This window comes from Aotus nancymaae, unplaced genomic scaffold, assembly GCF_030222135.1.
Source record: "Aotus nancymaae isolate 86718 unplaced genomic scaffold, 86718_ANA_hifiasm-v0.15.2.pri h1tg000014l, whole genome shotgun sequence".
Lineage (NCBI taxonomy): Eukaryota > Metazoa > Chordata > Mammalia > Primates > Aotidae > Aotus > Aotus nancymaae.
The window spans coordinates 65,636,473-65,649,134 of record NW_026988425.1 but is presented as its reverse complement, the minus strand read 5'-3'; positions in this window follow the sequence as shown (position 1 = coordinate 65,649,134).

Below are 12,662 nucleotides of genomic sequence, written 5' to 3'. Positions count from 1 at the left end.
GGTGCCATCACTACACTTGGCTGATTTTTGTATTTTTTGTAGAGATGGGGTTTCACCATGTTGCCCAGCCTGGACAATACTTTTTTAAATTGATATATCTAATTATCTGAGGGACAGCAAGCAAACCAACAGAATTCATCCCCTCAATTTATAGATGACACACAGATGACTTAATATCATATCTGGATTTTAACATTGTCTCAGTCCTACGTCAACAGAATGGTTTTTGATATCATCTCCTGCTGTATGGTAAATTGTTGCCAGGTTCCATACCAGATGAACTGCCAAATGGCCTGAAAAGAGCAACATGCTGCTGCAAATGGCAGGAATAATGAGCATGTGATAACATGGAAGGGGCTCTCAAAGGGAGCTGGAAACACGCAGTGGTGAGGTCTGTGGGGAGGCGTGGGACGGCGAGAATGGACGTGTAAGGACGCTACCTAACAACTTTGTGCACTGGCCCCTGTCCTGCCGGGGGATCTGACTAGGCAAACCTGTCTATTATACTCACATGAGGCTTTGCCTTTGAAATTCGAGGCCCTGCTGGTAGAGAGGGAAGAGAATGCTTGCAAGGGATCATTCTTGTGAGAGCAAGCACCTCCATAACAGCTTCACAATTGCCTCTCTGAGAATTCAGGTCAAAAGTGGAACGGGTTCGTCTCCTTTCCTCCTTCCTAACTCAATCTCACTTTTGTCCTTTTTACCTAGACTCACTTTTATTGTGCCTCTATGCAGTCCGTATTAAGCACAGGGTGGAAATGAGTTTATCACCAAATGAATGGGCACTTTTTTTTTTAACAATAGCCAGAAACACATTATTGTAAGACACAATAAGTTGCCCTATATCATCTCTACCTGAGGCTAACTCAACATGCTGGATAGTATGTTCCTGTGAGGAAGGTCGGGGTGTTGTATTCTCTCTAGTAACCATATGACCTGGCACAAAGTTGTAAAATGTTTTGGATAGTTAAATATTATTCACTTTTGCCTTATCTGCAATGAAGACTCATTTTCCATCTGCCAATTAGACCATATCCTAGCTACTTCTCTGCACCAGCCATTTATGAACACCCAGAAAATGGAAATTAATTTTATTAACACCTTTCAAAACACAAGGATGATAAACCCACTGAACAAAATATGTGCGTTCTCTCCACTCGAATATAAACTTTTGTCTTAATGAACCCTCTTGTCTAACACGGCTGGATTTCAGTTTCCATTAGTTGAACTGTCTGTGGCACACTGCTTGCCCTGTTGGCCTGCGTCCTTGAGAGCTGTTTAAACCTTTTATTTGTGGGTTTAGACAGAAGTCTGATTTTAGACCCTGTGACAAGATTTGGCCTAGTTTAAAAACTGGTTGTAATGAAATCAATGAGTTCTTAGCAGCTTACTCTCTCTTAAAACCCTAATCTGTTGCTTTAAAATGTAAAAGGACCTCACATCAAGAAGTCATGGAGGCTCCTGAGAGCCCCATTGAAACATTCTGTTAGCATCAATTGGGAAGGGCTTGCTAATGGGTCCACACAACACTGATTTATTTAGAGAGTGTCATGTGTTTGAGAGCTGCCTTGGAGAGGAACTGTGCTAAACATAGAGATACACACTCCATGCCCACTGGGCTCACATAAAAGGGAAAAAATACGCAATAGGGGTTTACCTCAGTGGGGTGAGGCTTGATATTTTCCAGATGGTGACACCACAAGTGAGTTCAATAGAAATATCTTTAGAAAAAGATGCTCAAATATTAAATAAGCAATGAATAGACATCAAGCCACGATCTGCTGCATTTCTTTACATCTGGGCTGGGAGTGTCTTTCGTCCCTAGCTGCAGATGGGGTGGTCTTCTCTGTCAGTGGGAGGCCTCATTATATTTCCCATTAGGAAGATTATTCTGGCAGGGCAAGTTGAAGAACCTGAATGTTATTCATGAATAGATTCAGGGCTTCTCTTGGGGTGAGAATGGAGGAAAAAGAAGAGAGCAGCAAGGAAGGTATTTTTCTTGGATTCAAGAGTCCAGTTCTATGCATTACATGTAAAAGATCAGGCATTTTCTTTTGAATCTTGGGAAAGGTCAGTAAACATAACAGTCAGAAGGCAGAAAATGGAATGGATCAAAATGGTTACCATGAAATAGCTTAGAAACAAACTGGCCAGGACTTCAGAGAGCCCGTGATAAGGCAGGAGACCATGGAAATTGTATTAGTTCGTTTTCATGCTGCTGATAAAGACATAGCTGAGACTGGGGGAAAAAAAGAGGGTTAATTGGACTTACAGCTCCACATGGCTGGGGAGGCCTCAGAATCATGGCGGGAGGCAAAAGGCACTTCTTACATGGTGGCAGCAATAGAAAATGAGGAAGATACAAAAGCGGAAACCTCTGATAAAATATCAGATCTCGTGAGGCTTATTCACTACCACGAGAACAGTATGGGGGAAACCACCCCTTGATTCAAATTATCTCCCACTGGGTCCCTCCCACAATACGTGGGAATTATGGGAGTACAATTCAAGATGATGGTTGGGTGAAGACACAGAGCCAGACCATGTCAGAAAGGGACATAGAGTCAGCCCTGGGAGGCAGGGCAGGCAGTGTGGCCGCATCCCACCCACTAAGTCTATATTTAAGGAAATCACGGCAGTGATCTGCTTTGCCACCTGTGGGCGGCGGGAGTGGGGTGTGTGGGTGTGTATATGTGTTCATGTGTACTGGTGTTGGCAGGTAAAGTTCAGGAGGCCCCAGGACAGGAGGTGGAAAAGGCCTCAGCCCGTACTTCCCTGGGGCTGTATCATCCCCCTCCAGACTTCTTAAAGGATCACGAGGCGTCTCCTTCAGTTTTTGGCTAAAGTACATAGAATGCTCAAGACAAAGGAGTACCATCAAAATACTGGTTTTCGGTTGCAGCACTATCAGTGGACAGTTTTGAAGATGTATACTTGTGCAGTGCTATTAGCTACTTCAGCTTAGGGTCCCCAAAAAGCTCCGCCAATTCACTGTGTGATGCATCATCTTCAGTTCAGCCCCATGATGAAACAGTCAGAATTCCTCCACAGGGTCTTTCTACCATCATGGACAGATGAATGTTTAGAGACTTACTTAAATGGCTTTGCAACCTACTCTCTGGCTTTATTTCCTTAACTTCCCTTAAGATATGAATCACCTAGTGTGCCTCATCAACCACAAGTTGCCCAGCTTGGACCATAATCTACTGAAAGAGCATTTTCTGGAAGAGAGGTGTGGTGGTCTACATATTTAACAAATGCTCCAGGTCATGCTTATGGTCAGGGTTCTTTACCCTGAGGGACTTTCAAAACTGCCTATGCCCCAGTTCAGCGCTTTCATAGTCCAGTAGTTCTGTTGATGTGGGAGGGAGCTGGGACATGGATGAGTTTTCAGAGTTCCTTAGGTCATTCTAAGAAGCAGTCAGGGGCAACCGTAGGATGCAGCACTTTGTCGTGGTTCCATTCGTGGGCATTGCAGTCAGACTATCTGTGTTTAAATCGGGCTCTGCCATCACTTGCTACCTGTGCAACTCCAGGCAATTTCTTTAACTTCTCTAAGCCTCAGTTTCCTCAGTTCTAAAATAGGAACCACAATATGATCTGCCTCCTAAGATTATTTTGAGGATTAGAGAGCTAATTGTATAAAATAGGCTGGCACATTGCAAGCACTCAGTAGATTTCTGTTCTCAGTATTAATTTCACACGTGCCTCTGTGTTAAGAACTGGGGTCATGAAGATGAGTAAGATGTAGCTCCTCGGCCCTCAGGGAGTTTGCCATCTCTCAGAAGAGAAAGACCAGTGCAAACTCATGGCTAACCCGGGCCTGGGCTGTAGGAGCAATAGGAACAAAGCGTGCTGAACTTAGAAGACATGATGACTTGTCTCCAGCGGGAGAAAGTGGGACTAAGGACATGAAAGGTAGGTGACTTTTGAGCTGAGGCTTGAAGAATGGCAGGTGGACAAACCCTGTAGTGGGAGCAAACTGTAAGCAGAGGGAATTCATGGTGTCACCAAGAGATAGTATTTCAGAGTGGCTGCATTTAGTGTTTGGGAAATGAGCCTTAAAGGCAGGTTGGGATCAAATTCTGAAGACCTATGAAGGCAATGTTGAGGCTCTTAGTCATGTGATAATGGGAGCCAACTAGTGGAAGGCTGATAAGTGAGATAATTGGATCTCTGCCTTAGAGCAATAATCCTGACAGTAGCATGCAAGACAGGGACGCAGAATGGAGATGTGGACACAGGGGTGAAGCCTGGACCAGACATTTCATTCATTCCTTCAGCAGATACTTTTTGGGCACCTACTAATGACAGACACTTGATGCTGAGCTGCAAGAGTGAACAGGACAGTCGCTGCCCCCATACTTGGAAGGCAGTTACAATAGATCAGGTGAGTGAGAAGGAGGCCTGAGCAGACCAGCTGCTACAGTACAGGAGAGGAGAGGTGAAACAGGAGAGAGATTGTGCAGGTCCAACCAACAGACATGGGGACAAATATCCAGTTAAGACTAATGCTTCAGGCAAAGAGGAAAATTGCATGGGACAGCAGGCACCAAAGGGGTGTATATCAGAGAGACCACATGAACTAACCACTCTTGCCTTCTTTCACTTCTCTCAATCCCTTGATGTCTCCAAGCTCCTTCCTGTGAAAGGGTCTTTGTGCATGTCATTTCTTCTACTTTTAAATTTGTTTGTGGTTGGCTCTTTCTCATCCTCGACAGGCCTTTCTTGACTAACCCATCTAAATAGGATCCTCATTGACCCTATCATCACAAACTGTCCTGCTTATGCTTTTCATAGTGTTCATTGTGAGTGTACCCCTTCCCATCAATATAAGTCCATGCAAGTAAGAGATATACCCTTAGCTCATTGCCATATCCCTGGTACCTTGCACAGTGTCTAGCCATAGCAGACAGCTAGTAAATATATATTGAATAAATAAAACTCTATTTCAGGCAGCACCTGTCTAGAGCAGAGGAGGAGACTACACTGCTGGAATGTGACAACCCAGACTTGGGTCCGTGACTTGGCAGTGACATGTTGAGGGTGTTGAGCCCTGTTCTAGGCAGAACGTACTCATTGGCCCACAAGATTGCAAGTGAAAAAGACACATGGAAAATGCTATCAGAAAATGATAAACTGGGAGTTGGGCACTTAAAAACTGTAAAACATATGGATAAGTGTCCTGTATACTCACTTCCTCCATCCTGCCTATTCCTGCATGTATCCCTAAGTTGCCTCATAGATTCTGAAGTCTGGGTGACTGGGTGATCATATGAAGAGGTGGGGAACTATTTTGTAGCCTGTACTTGCCATTTGGTGTATGGAGTTGTCTTAGTCTGGAATCACTGGTGGTAAGTGAGAGAAACCCACCTAGAGAGCTTCATAAAATGGATAACAAACAACCTCGCAGGCATCCAGGGCCAGAAAACCAGTGACATCTGGCCACAGGGACCTGAACTGGGGCTCCTCCCTCATTCTTGCAGGCCCTGGGTCTCTCTGGCCTTAGCTCTGTTCTCTCATTTCTCTGCACAAAGCAGCTTCTCCTGCTTCCCGTGATCTACCCGCTCATGACTTCAACTTGCTTATGGGCTGACTCCAACCCTGACTCCATATGACCTTTATTTAGTTCATCACCATCCATCAGCAGGCTGACTCAGTCTCTCCTCCTCCAGACATAAATGCTCTTGGGAGGAAGATTAGCTCAGTCAGTCTATAAATGGGCTCCCCACTGAGTCAGATGTCTGTCCTTGGTCCAATCATCTCAGGCCAGATCTCTGAGTAAAAGAGACAACTGGGACTGGGAACAGGGACGTTAAGGCAAGTAGACCAAATAAAACAAAATTGCCTTGAATGTAACTCTTGTACCACCCCACCACTAGTTGTACAGTTTTAAAAGCCTCAATGATGTGAGGGGAAAGTAAAAATAGCATTACCATCATTTAACAACAGTTTCTAATATTATCCAGACCTTAATAAGACCAGTGAAGTCTTAGTTAAAAATAGTAACTAAAGTTTACTAAAGCAATATGATATTCTCTATGATACAAGCAAGTCCTATTCTAACCTTCTAGTGCTTTTTTAAGATTATTTATCCTAAAACAGCTTTAAACTTCCTGAACGACTCAAATGGAAACAGATCAAGTAGCATTTTATGTGCCTTAAATATGACATGACCTCTAAGTGATTCTTACGTTTAAGCTTTTTAAGTGAAATATATTGCATTTTATATGCATTTGTTCAGTATCCATGTAGATCATACAGTTTTGTAGAGTTAACCAAAACTTTAATGATGAATTCTAGTTCAGAATTTCTATAAGTCTGTTTCTTAAAAATTGCCTTGGAAAAGAATGACTGAAGTCATCTGTTAAATTAAATCATAAAGATATCACAAAGTTCAATTAAGATACAAAGTTTAAGGGTATCATAATTTCTGCTCCCTTAATAATACACCCACATAAAAAATAAAACATTACTAAGCTGGCTAGCTTGTCTGGAAGACTAGAAGGTAAAATGTCAATATAATTTGCCTGACCCAAAGTGAAACCTCTGGAGTCTACAGGGTGGTGCTTGTCACGATTCTCATGCACTTCCATGAGCATGAACTGTGCTGGAATGTCCTGAACAGCAAACAGGACTCTCATCACTAATCAAGTCCTGGAATGTCACCACCAATTGCCATTCCACCATCTTGAAACAGATCCTACTAGTAAACAATGCTCCTGGAAGAAGAAGGAAGTAAATTAAGCAGAGAGAACAGCGTGGCTAGGGTTACACGGGAGGTTTGAATCTCGGTTTTGCTGATTGCTAGTTGTATTCTTGAATAAGCTACTTAACCCTAAGTTTTCTTATTTGTAAAATGGAATAACAATATCCACCCTGTATGTTTGTGAACGTTGAAAGGAATTTTATATCTGAAAAGCACCTGTACATAGTAGGCACTCCGTAAAAGGTAGTTATTACTACTATGAAAAGGAAAAAACAAAGGTAGGTGCATTATGGTTCCCACCCTATTTACGTTAAAATCCTTTGCGTTACGGTTCCTGTATGGTTCCCAGGTGGCTATATGTCTGTGCCAAACCTCTTCTAACCCCAATCCATGTCCTGTAAGCACAGCACCCTCCCTCTTGCCTTTAATTCTTCACTTAAACCATCTGAGCCACTGTAGCCACAAGACTCTCTACCTGCCCACCTATCATCTCCTGAGACTCAGCCCAAGCCACACATGCAGTGGTGGACCAGGAAACCAGCTCCCTAGAATGAATCCAGATTTGTAGAGTTTGCTGAATGCCATGATGTAAATATTCCCACCATGGCAGACTTCAAGCTACCAAAGATGTAACAACTGGCTAACAAAATTCCAGATTAGTCTCCCGAAGTGTGGGAAGTCACTTAATGACTTCCTTCCAAAGAGTACAGTGTGGAAACACAGGGAATAAAAAGTAAATTTATAGTGAGGAAATCTAACAGATACTACCTCAGCCAGGTGATCGAGATTAACATCAACAGTGGTAAGTCATGTTGGTAGGGTGTACCTTGACATGATGAGATGACAATGGTACTTTACTTCTGAGGTCTTCTTCCCCAAAAACGTATAACCCTAGTCTGACTGTATTAGTCTGTTTTCACACTGCTATAAAGAACTGTCCAAGACTGGGTAATTTATAAAGGAAAAAAGTTTAATCGACTCACAGTTCAGCATGGCTGGGGAAGCCTCAGGAAACAGAATTATTGCATAAGGCAAAGGAGAAGCAAGGCACCTTCTTCACAAAGCGGCAGGAAGAAGAAGTGCTGAGCAAACAAAGAAGAGCCCCTTATAAAACCACCAGATCACTGGGCCCACTGGCTCATGTCTGTAATCCCAGCACTTTGGGAGGCCAAGGTGGGTGGATCACCTGAGATCAGGAGTTCGAGACCAGTCTGGCCAACTTGGTGAAACCCCATCTCTACTAAAAATACAAAAATTACAGGCATGGTGGTAGGCACCTGTAATCCCAGCTACTCAGGAGGCTGAGGCAGGGGAATCACTTGAACCCAGGAAGTGGAGGTTGCAATGAGCTGAGATCATGCCATTGCACTCCAGCCTGGGCAACAGAGCAAGACTCCATCTCAAAAAAAAAGAAAAGAAAAGAAAAAAGGGAAACATCAGATCTTGCGAGAACTCGCTCACTATCACAAGAACAGCATGGGGGAAATCACCCTTAAGATCCAATCACTTTCTACTGGATCCCTCCCACAACACATGGGGATTATAGGGATTATAATTCAAGATGAGATTTGGGTGGGGACACAACCAATCCATATCACTAACCATGAGAAAAACATAAAAATCTCAATTGAGGGAAATTCTACAAAATACCAGTATGCCCCAAAACTGTCAAGGTCATCAAAAACAAGTTAAATCTGAGAAACAGTCACAGCCAAGAGGAGCCTAAGGAGAAATGACAACTACATGTAATGTGGTACCCTGGATGGAATCCTGGAACAGAAAAAGGGCACTAGGTAAAAACTAGAAATAAAGCATACTGAATAACATTCACTATGGACTTTAGTTAATGATAATGTATCATGTGGGTTCATTCATTGTAGCAAATATATCACACTAATGTGAGTTGTTAATCATAAGGGAAACTGGATGCAAAGTATATGGGAACTACAGCCATTTTTCTGTAAATCTAAAACAGTTCTAAAATTTAAAATGTATGTTAAAAATATTCTGAGTGTACAACAGTTGGCTCTCACAGACCAGTATGGTGGGATCCAGCACCCCACCATGTCCCCTGAGTTCAGCTGAGCCTGTCCATCCGTCCAAGGTACATGGCCCTGGGGAGTATAGTGCAAGCTTTCCTCAGCCATGCAACCCCAAAGCTCCTTGCAACAGAGGGCACAGAGTAAGTGCCATAGTGTAGAACCCCTGCTCTGAACTAAAAGATACCTGGGAGTAATTCGCCAAGAATATTCAACCTAACTCTCTGTTTTCCTCTTCCCATCTGGTTTCTGGTCAAGTACAAGAGATTCAAGCATAGGAACTGAGCATGGCTCCTAGCTGGAATGCCTGGTGCCTGGTGAAAGCCATGCCTTGTTGCTTTCCAGCTCTGTGGTACTGGGCAAGTTATATAATTTCCCTGGGCCTCAGTCTCTTTGTCTATAAAATGGGAGTGATAATGCTATCTTCATCACAGGTTTTTGGTGAATGAATGAATTTTTTAAAATGAATGAATCCATGTTATTGGTATAATGTCTGGCCCATGGCACAGCCGCTGGAGGAGTTTGGCTCTTATTATTCCATCCATTGTTCCTTACCTGAGTTGCAAGGGTTTTCCCAAGTGAAGCACTGCATTGAGATCGTGGCTCAGCTTCAGTGCAACTTACACCCATCCTTCTTACTCACCCTCTGGTATCCTGAACCTCCCCTATTGAATGCATCAATATATACTTTCTGGCCATTCTCTCTTAGACATCTTTGAACCTGGAAGCTGCCAACTTCTCTTTTATTTTAGCTTGAAATCACCACTAGGCATGAATTGTGAGAACTGTCACACAAACATGTCTCTGTTTACTCAGGAACTCAAATATTTAGATTCTAAAAGGAAGTGCAAATTTTTCTTTGCTCTCTCTCTCTCTCTTTAGCCACCTTGGAGAAGTGGGAGGATGAAGAACTTCACAGAAGAATGGAGTTCCAAAGAAACAGCTTTAGGAACTGAGGAGAGCTAGAAATTTAATATATTTAGGGCTCCCTTGTGAAAACACAAAAACAAAAATAAAAAACACAAAAACAAAAATAAAAATGCTTCCCGCTGCCTCAACATCTCTATTCCACTGATGCCCCGACCATTCTCTTGAAAAACAAATGGAAAAGTGAAGTGTTGATGACAGTCACTGGGGGGTTAGAGTAAGGCCCTGTTGTAGAAGAGGGCTGCTGTTGCACAAAAGACAAGCTTTGTCTTGACTGACATGCCCTTAAAAACAAAAACCACAAGTAAACTCTGGGGGGTGTGCGTGTGGGGGGTGTGAGTGTGGGTGTGTGTGCGCATGTGCAGCACGCTCATACATGCTAATGGGTGAATTGGAGGTGGGGCTCTGCCACAGTCTGCATTTGATTTGCAGGATTATGAATTGTCTTGAATGTTTTGGGAAAAGTTTGAGGATTTGGTAGATATTTGAGAATTATAAGTTTTATTTGAGGAGCATTTAAGGACTGAATTGGTTATTTGGTAAACATTTAGACTCTGTCCTTAGCTACTTTCAGGAGTCTCTTTTCTTTCCAGAAAGTCTCAAGTTCTTTAAAAGAAACATTTGTTGCTGAAATTCAAGGTGGTGATGAGTGTGGTTTTAACTGTAAAGGAAAGAAAAAAGTGAAAAATCTCAAACATTGCTTGAAATTTTATACTAGATACTCATACATTCCACTCTAAACATACAAGATTCTATATGTTGTATATATACTTAAAACATCATGCTAATTTCTGGACTATATGGGACAATGTTTTTTCTTGTAATAATTTTTTTAAACTAACTTAATAGATATGACTGGTGTCTCATATTAATCTTCTTTGATTACTAAGGAGGCTATACATTTTTCTATGTGTATATTTCCTTTCCTATAAATTGTTTAGTCATGTTGTTTTCACATATGTATTTTGGAATTTTAGGAGTTCTTCTTTAGCAATTTGTATGTCCTGTTTCTTTAATTACAGAATATTTCAGACATATGGAAAAATAACAGATATAGTTAAAGCTCCCTTTGTAACCTTCCCAGATACCATTTCCCACCCTCTCTTCCAGAGATAATTTACCACTTACAGTTGCTTTACATCTTTCCCTTCCACATTTTAACATTTTTAGTCCTTGGTCATCTCTCTATATATTTCTCTCTTTTTTTTACACACACATAAACACACACACACATTCATTTGTTAACTTTTTAACTTTATATGACTGATAATATACTAAATTAGCATTCTACAGCTCGCTTTTTAAAAACTCATTTTGACAAATTGTAAGATCCATTTTATTCATTTCAATGGCTAAACTGAATTCCACTGTATGAATATAATATACTTTTCCACGATGACGGAGCCTATTATATAATTATGTATATTCACTCTATTTCTGGTTGGTGTGTGTGTATATGTACACACATGCTACAAATATATTTTCCTATGTCTTCTTATTTTATTTTTGTACAGAAGTGTAAAGTTTTTTATAGAGTTAAATCTGTTAATTGTGCCTCTGTGATTTCTTCTGTTGCTTCAAAGCGTATAATATGTTCACTCCTCCAAAGAGCTACCATGTATTCATTCATTTTTTCTTGTACTTTTTCTGAGATTCAAGAGTGGTGATGAATGTCAGCACTTTGGGAGGCTGAGATGGGTGGATCATGAGGTCAGGGGTTCAAAACTGGCCTGACCAACATAGTGAAACCCCATCTCTTCTAAAAATACAAAAATTAGCCAGGCATGGTGGCATGTGCCTGTAATCCCAACTACTTAGGAGACCGAGGCAGGAGAATTGCTTGAAACCGGGAGGCGGAGGTTGCAGTGAGCCATGATTGCACTATTATACCCCAGCCTGGGTGACAAAGCAATACTTTGTCTCAAAAAAAAGAAGAAAGAAACGAAAATACAAGTAAAAAATCTCAAACATTGCTGAAAATTTTTACACTAGATAGTTATACATTCCACTGCAAAAATGCGAGATTCTGTAGGTCATACATATATTTTAAAACATCATACTAATTTCTGGACTATATGAAACAATGCTTTTTTTTTTTAATAACTTTTTAAATTAACTTAATAGATGTGATAGAGATTTTTCTTTCTAAAGAATTAAACTTTTTAGTTAAAAGTTTAACTTTAGCTACTCTTTTTAGCTACTCTTAAAATTGGGGGGTGGGTAGAAACTCACATATAAATCTCCCTGCCTCATATGCTACCCCAACAGGGTTTGCTCAATTATATATTCCTTGGCTATAATTTCTTTATCAAAAATTATATTTTGTATTCTTATATATGATAAATTTATTTTGGGGCTTTCTATTCTATTTCACTGATATCTATGTTATTTGATATTCAGTATTTGGATCCTATTTTAATTATTATTGTTTTAGAAAACATTTTTGGAGCTGATAGTCCCCATAGTTTCTCTTTTTCAAAATTTTATTTGATATTCCTACTCATTTGTATTTCTTACCAATTTTGTTAAAGTTTTATAGAGTTTCAGGAAAAATTGTGTCGAATTTTTTAATTGGGATCGTGTTAAAACTACACATTAATTTGAGGAGAGTTTACATTTGACTGTTTACTCTTCACTCCAAAATTGTTTCCAGTTGTCTTCTTTGTCTTTTCTTTATATACAGTCTTCTACCAAAAATGATGTTTTGACTGATTATTTGAAATATTTATTCATTTGATTTTTATTTCTTATCTTGTATTACTCGAAATTTCTAAAATAATATTAATGTTATTGAGGCCAATATTGTTCTGGATTTCTCGAGTGAATGTGGCAAATGTATATTTTTATAACTTTGAATACTGGTTTAAGGAGATATCCTTTTTTTTTTTTTTGAGTTGGAGTCTTTCTCTGTCACCCAGAATGGAGTGCAGTGTCATGATCTCGGCTCACTGCAACCTCTGCCTTCCAGGTTCAAGCAATTCTCCTGT